Source organism: Teleopsis dalmanni, chromosome X (genome assembly GCF_002237135.1).
Source record: "Teleopsis dalmanni isolate 2A chromosome X, ASM223713v2, whole genome shotgun sequence".
Taxonomy (NCBI): Eukaryota; Metazoa; Arthropoda; class Insecta; order Diptera; family Diopsidae; genus Teleopsis; species Teleopsis dalmanni.
In genome coordinates, this window is record NC_051848.1 from 22,220,376 (window position 1) to 22,228,991 (window position 8,616).

The window sequence follows — 8,616 nt, forward strand, 5'->3', positions numbered from 1 at the left end:
GCCGGTGTCTGTGTTGCGGGTGAGTGTTGTGGTTAATGTTTGGCACACATTTTTCTGGTCATAATTCAAGTGGATTTTGGTAAGGTCATGGTCATGACTAATGCCACCATTCAACACAGAAGTGTTGTTATTTTCACTTAGCATTTCCGTAAAAATAATTATGAAAATGAAACTCGGCAGTCACGTACTCCTGCAGCACAAATATCAGCTTAGGACGAAATCGGTACTATAATGCCGCAGGATGAAATTGAAGAAAATTTTGTAATGGAATTTATTCCTTTGTTCATATTTTTTTTATGTTGCAAATTTTATGTATTTCGACTTTTGTTTTTGTTTTTTTTCTTGATTTTAATTTTTGGTTTTGATTTTTTTTTTTTTTACTTAAAGGAATTATGGTTACTTTGTAAGCAAAATTGTTAGAAAAGAATTCTTTAATAAATCAAATCAAAAGAATTTATGTGAAAAGGTATGGTGTGGGTATGGGTTACCAGGTTCCAATCGTGCTAAAGTTGTACTTATGTTAATGTTAAATAACAAGTATTCTCAATTGAGAATTATATATACTTGAAATAAAATATTATCTGCTTCAAAATCTATGTCCATATTATTTTAATATTTATTACATTTTATTATAATTATTATAATATTAATTATTAAAGAGGTTTTTCGAACAGCAGTGAACTACAATAACAAAAATTTATTTTATATTATTTTAATTAATTGAATTTTTGGGTGACCACATAGCTGTTTCGAGTATTGTCAAATACCCATCATCAGTGGTCTTGGAAATAATTATTGTATTTAATTATTCGTAAATAGCATGCTTTATATATTCTTTCTTATGTATAGAACCTAATCTAGGAATGTAATACTGAGAAAGTCATGCTAATGTTACTCAAAGCGTCGCACGGCGACATGATAGACTTTAACTTAGTTCAGATATAAATAAGACGAGATCTAACAACTTAATTTTGAATCCATCTGAAATAGCGTTTTCGATTGGTAAATTTGCCAAGAAAGTCTTACTATAATATATACTATAATATAATACTAATTCGGATTAATGATTTTAATTTTAAATTAGATAATCTATTAATTCTGTTTTATAAACCTAGTGTAACCATTTTTTCGATTGGTGAATCTAGAGCAAAATATATAACACTCTAAAAATAATTTCAGAGTAAAAAAACTACTCTGAAATTACTAACTATTTTTATTTGTTAGTGTAAATAAGCAGTGGTAACCAACCGGTCGTCCGCAAGATAATTAAAAATGGTCCGCGAATCAAATTTAACAGGTAAAAATACATAGCTTATAGTTTGTTCACTGAGACCTCACTTTTTAGAAAATAAGAGAAAAAATTACGTTGTTTTCAATAGGAATCAAAAAATGGAATGTAGCTTTCTAACGAGTGAAATTAAGATAATGTGGGCCGTGTTATAAGAGTCAAAAAAAATGTTGAATTTGTCCAAGAAGGTTGGACAGTGAACACCGGGTATCTCCTACAAAGATTCTACAATGTTTTACAACGATTGTAGTTTAGAATTCAATGAGTTCGACCGAAATATTTGGGATACATCTAAATATACAATATCAGCAGTTGGTGTTTATTGTATGATAATGCACTTTTGTAGAAAACTATCATGGTAAGGTAATTCTTATCCAAAAAAGGCAACATTATAGTCAGCGATTCACTGTATTGAACTGAAATTGAACTGAGGGAAAATCGTTTTGACTAACATACTGAAGGGAATTCTGACCTATGAGGCAGTGAATGGGTTAAGTTTAGAAGGCGCGTGCTGACAGTTGTCAGCATTTCCACTCGGAGGCATATATTGCCCATTGTGATGCCCTCAAATGAGTGACTATAAAAAATGTTTTAAAAAATTCCAACGTTTCCAATATTGTTTTGGCACTCGGAAAGATATTATTTTGAATAGACAATAGTTAAAAATTAAAACTAGTCTGATTGGATCTGAGACAGACTGTGAAATCATTAAATTTAATTTTAAATCTAAACAATATTATCAGTAAATATAAAATAAAAGCATTATCTGCAAACTGACTACACGTTTTTTCTTTATTGAATTTTTTACTTTTTTAAACTTAACTTTTAAGTGCTGTGAACTTATAATTTAAACTTTATAAACAAAAGAATATTTCTTATATTTCTCAACAGCTGCTGCTGATATCATGTTATGTGTCTGTCAATCATCAATATTCAACAATAAAGTGCAAAAACTTTGTCGTTAGAGTCAACAATATATCACAGACAAATTCGAAACTTTAATTAACGCATTTTTCATAAATACTCATAAGCACTTTTACAAAATGAATGGGAAAATAGATTATTTAAATATAAATTCAATTAGCAAAATAAATTAAATATTTTGCATAATCAAATGCATAAAACCATTTAAATAATTACTTGCATGCGCTTAATTAATTAAGCAGCAATCAATATGGGTTTGAGTAATTATGTTCAAAATGCTACTAAAGTGCGAAAAACAAACAATGTTAAAATAGCGCAACGGAAATAAACCCAAAAACGAAAAAAAAAAAAAATAAATATAAAATTTAATTTTTGTTTTAATTAAAATAAAATATTTACAAACAAAAAACTCAAGAGTTCTTCATTTGGATCAGAAATATAAATTCATACAAACCGAAAGATTCTTACTCTTGAAAAGCAGCTAAAAGAGTTCCGATTTAATTCCTATTCATTCTTAGAAAATTGTTTATTTAAATAAAATATGTTTTTAGATATTTTTTATTCATACATTTTTATTCTTACTCAAATAAATTATTACAATACCGGAGGCTGATAAAAAAATTCTTTGCAAATGAAATAATTCAACAAAAAAATTATTTCTTAATTACAGAAAACTTTTAAATTTAATTTTAACACAATCAAATTAAATATAAAAACGCTTTCTAGGCAAGTCCAATTATTACCAGCTTATTACTAACGATTAGATGCAGCCTCTGCAGTTTAGGAATCTTTAAAGAACGTATATATTAAGTTCCATGCAGGACTTTTGAATGACGACTTGGCCAGAGTAACTATTATTATTTGCCTTCAAAAAGAAATTAGTATATTTCCGAGGTAAGGTATACCTATCGTAAAAGGCGACTTAAGTCTGGTATAACTGGTAGCGAATAACGTTTTGCTGGCGATGGGATGAATACAGGTACAGGTACAGATACACTTTTATTGTTCTAGACACTTGGTTTGCTCCATAAAGGAGTGTCGTGGTGACAGATGTTAAAACCTACAGTTATGCAAGAAGAAGAGAAGAGTATACTTTTACTCAGTGTGAAATAGCATTTTTTCAATCGGGTGTTTTGAACCGTGTTAAATCCCACGGTAGCAAGTCATGCCTCCAAAGAGTGCATTTTCAAGGAAAATAGAAAGTAGCAACCCTTTCCTCTGTTTGATTGCAGCTATAACTGAAAATTTTGTGACGAATACCCATTATCACCGCTTACTCTGCAATGGGACCAAAGGAAGTAATTACTATTGTGAATCTTGAAAAGTTCCTTCTATTTGTATTTATCAGAGATAGTTTGCGGATAGAAAATTATATACCGACGGTGTTCTCATTATATTAACATTAAAAAATTATTTTTAATTAACTATCTTTTTTTTGTTTTATTTAGTATGACATTTACATATAATAAATATCGTATAGCATTTAGATATAGCAGAGATATAACAAAAAAAATCATTTGTCATAAAAGGAATTTCTTACTATCTATAAGATATAAACATCTTCAAACCTACTATCAATCTTATAATTTTCTTATTTACTTTAAATAATTTTATTTCACAATTTTATAGTTTTAAGTCCTTAGTTTTTACTTGTTTGAATACATTAAAATGCATCTAAATATTGTACGTAGCTTTGCAATTTACATAAAATTATCTAATTCCATTTATAAGACAGATAAATAACCTTTATACGAATAAAATTCAGCTGAATACTTTTGACGTCAACTATAAAGTAAACAATTTAGATAAATTATCTTTTTTCCACCCACTATAAATAATATAAACTTTCTAACAAAATGTTTTTCTTTTAAACATTTTCTACGTATAAATCTTTATTACACAAGTCATGTAAAAGTGACGTTCTACTTTTTTTTATAAAAATATATATAATAAATTTACACAGACGACGAATCCAAGTCAAAAATATCTTAAGTAAAATGTCAACGTGAAGAATCCCACTTGTGCTATTGTATATACGTAAAACCCGATTACAAACGAGCCTGATAACGCAATCCTGTGAAAATTACATGCGATTAAACGCACCAGCACTGCTGGACCTTATAGAGAGTTAATTTAGTGAAATAATAATAGATAATAAATAAATAAATATTATGTTGAACGCCGTATCCTCAAAATGAATGTCTCACTATATAACTTCACCCATCTTGTTCATTACCTCACATGGTAAAAGAAATCCCATTATTTTCTTTGCCCTATTGAGTTGACAATTTAATCTCCTTGTCTTCTGTGTAGAACAAGCAAGCTTTGTTAGAAATCTATATCCCTGACTAAGATATATTTAAAATTTTTAGCTAAAGGCATAGCTAAACTCCAACAGCTAAACAGCTGGGAGGATATATGAAATGGAGAAAGTACATATAGAACCAGAATAATATAAACAATATATTTCATAATATATATTTTTGATTTATATTTTAAAGAATTATTTCAAAGAAAAATTAATAAAATTAATAAATTAAAAATTTTAAAACAGCTTAGAAGGTCTTGAAAGAAATCTAGTTATTATTTTAAATGAATAAATAAAAATTAAAAAAAAAAAAAATGAAAAATTTCAAGACCTTTTTGCACAAGATAATTAGAATTCTTACTAGTGGCATCTAGTAATAAACAATTTAATCATTGAAGTGGTATTAGTTAAAGAGATTAATTTAAAGCAACGGTCACTTATTTCTGAACACCCACAGTTTACTTACTGCCTACTGAACTCCTGCTGGAGCATGGGACCTCCAAACACGCAGTTATTCTACATTAGATTGGCTATTAATTTTATACCCCAAACCACTTACTCTTATAATGATACTATAAAAATATCAATAGTAAAAATTTATCTCTAATAAAGAGATCAATAACCGCTGACAATCCTAAATGGTTATTCAAGATAAAATATTTTAAAATAGCATTATATTCAAAAAAGAAATTGCTACGGTTAAAGACAAATTACTTTACTTTAAATTACTTTCAAGTATTGTTATAAATAAAAATTAAGAAATTACTCAAAAAAAGTGACAACGATTTGGATATAACAAAAATAAAAACAACAGCATTTTATCCAACTATAAGGCGGCAGAATATAAAATTATAGAAAAAGTAAGGCTAAAGGTTGGAGCAGGCCACTGATTGGAGAGACTATAGAAAATTTTTTATACTTACAACTGACCCTTATTGAACAGAAGTCGTTTAGCTTTGTTTGTGCATCCCTTGTTAAGAAGTTTCTATGAAACGGGAAAAGTTGCTCCCACCCAGATCCCCGCTTTTGTCTTAAAGGAGTGCTCACCCGTTAGGGATTTTCTGATATCAACAGGGACACGAATTTCTTATATCAGGTAGGAACAAGAACTCCTAAGTAGTCCTCTTCTCCTATCCCAGAGGAGATGAGAGCAAACTTTTTTTTCAAACTTAAGAGAATGCGACTAAATGTCCCTTGCATTTTTTCAGACAGAGACCACATACTATTAACTCGAAAAAACCCATTTTGTTGAGACTATAGTCCAATTTTTGATGTCTTTTCATAGGAACGAGCAATTGCTTTACATATTCTATTGTATAAAGTGATACCACCTATCTATCTCTAAGCTTTTTTATACCTATCTACTATATTCTCTTTATTTTTCCTGTTTACTATATCTACATCCTCTTTATTCTAACGTCTATATTGAGTGCAATAAAAAAAACAGGTCGATAAATAAATTCAAAAAATTTCAAATTTTTTTTATATTAACTCAGAAAAAATCCTTTCGTTAATATTATTTATCCTATTTTATATCCTCCGCTGGACAAAAGTATAAAATTAATATTTTCTAGCTACACTTCACATACTTGTAGATACCAGATACTTGATACCAGATATTTTACAGGGCAACAGAGGTAGTAAACGTTGGCTCTTTGTATTTTTTAATGTATTTTCTTTTTATTCAACGAGCATTAAAATAAAAACAATCACGAGTATTAAAACGTAAATCTACTGAGTAGAGAAGATAGCAGGAGTTTATCTGAAATATAAAGTGGAAAAGATATTAATAAAAAAATTCCATCACGTCACTTTATTTGAGTTGAAGTCTAAAAATTATATTTAATAATAAAGATAAACGCAAAATTATTGAAATTCTCTGAGCAAAATTTTCAAACTGCAGCAGAGAAGTATGTAGCTAATTCATTGCATTTAATGAATTTTTGCTGCATTAAAACTGCAGCTTCTAACTGTGTTGACGGCCCAAATAATTGAATTTTTAATGTTTTCGTTCACTCGTCATTTTCTGCTAAAAGTTGGAGGAATGCACTTTGGAGCAGTTTAAGGAATTCACTTGAGAAACTTAACAAAAATGAGCTATGTAATCTAGTTCTATTGACAAAAGGTTAAGAAAGCTTAAAAAAGTATTCTTAACACTAAAAAGCCTTCACAAATACATTGAGTAAAAAAGGTATTTTATAGAACAGAGTATGATAAATCCTTTTCTACTAATAAATTTACAATTAACCAAATTATTCACGAACTAGTACTCTAGCCCTCACCCTACCGAAGACTAGCTCAGTCAGATTAATTAGACTAAAATCTTCTTTTTTCTTACTGTATATACACAATGACCCAATTGAACTGCAACCTACTTTAACCTACTACTATAATTTTCGAACTGGTGGCAATACTGCGTTCTGGACTCTGCTTAGAAGCAGACGAGACTTCCAAACACATTCCCTGTGACTGCCCAGCCTTGATCTGGGCCAGGAGGAGGTCACTGGGTCGAGAACTACTCTCACCCTCTGACATTAGAAGGTCCTTTACGGCTGACATTCTGGCTTTCATCTGGAAGGGGAAATGTCTTCTGTTCGGTTAAAGTCTGTTGCAGCACAAAAGATCAGCCATGGTCGTAGTGTTTCGCTCCGTTGGAAGCTGTTATCCTGTTTATTTGTATTCTATTCTATTGCATGAGCCATTGGTGGCTGTTGTAAGAAAGATCAAATGAAAATTTAGATAATTGAATAGTCACATGAAGTCAAGAGACAGACACTACCATTCGTAATAGTTTAAGTAAGTTCGTTTCTGTTGATCCATGATATGTTTTTTTAAACATGGCATAAAAGTTAATACGAATGTTAATTGATAAAATATTTTTTCGAAGATTTGTCGGGCAAATCATTCAGTGAACTAAGAGCAATAGCACGTAATAGAAATAATTGGAAATCTTAACCAAAGATTTGATCTACGCTCATTATTGGTTCAACTGAGGATGAAGTTCCTTAATGGTGTCTCTTTAAAGTCGAAATAATAAATTAACTTTTAAGCCTGTTGGCTTTTCGAATAACGTATAAAATCTTTTTAATATTCATTTCTTTTTTTTTTTGCCGAAAGTGACGCGTTTTATGACGAAAAGAAACTATTTAAAGGTTAGAAGGGTTCGCATAGGAATGAAAAGATAACAACAAAAATTCTAGTTAATTTATGAAAATTGGGCTGACCATACAACGCTGTTTCAAGTATTGCCAAGTACTCAGCATCAGTGGTCTTAGGATATATTCAAATTTCTTTTTAATTAGTTTAAAGTCTGTTTGGACTTCAAGCGCCAAGCTTAGAACTCGTGTCTTTCACAAATTACAATAATAAATATATTATTATATTTATAATATAGTTAATTATTTTTATTTTTGTTATACTTGAATTCTTGAATACTTAATTTACTTCCCTTTCATAAGAATTTGAATGTGAATTTACATTCACAATGTGACTATGGATTGAATGGTTTAAGAACAACCCACGTAATAGGTTGGTTCAAAGCAATTGCACAATATTCCCCATAATATTCTATAATTGGAAAATATTTTCTTTGGAATATTATGTATTTAAAACATAACTTCGCAATAAAACTATTTTTCGTTTTAGTATTTTTACTTCATTTACTATTGAGAATTCCTAAAACTGCCAAGAGCTAAAGTAATTAGAAAACTTACTAAGTCGTAAGAAATGTCAATTTAAAGTCACATTGTCTATGAATGATTTAAATACTACAGCTGAAAAATTTGATATATCAATTACAAATAAGACAAACAGTAAACAGATTTGATATATATATCTACGTATAAGTTTGAAAAAAAGTATATTAAAATGATAAGAATTAAAATAAACAAAGACAAATAATAAAATCTGTCTATCGCTACGTCTATTAAAATAGCCGTCAATAGACATGACTATTAACCAACAAAATAATCATTAAAACTGTATGTACTTATATTTGAGCCTATGACGATTCAAAATATCTTCTCTAAATATCTTCTCGATTTTTAGATATCAAATAACTTATAGGGTCATGACTATTAACCAACAAAATAATCAT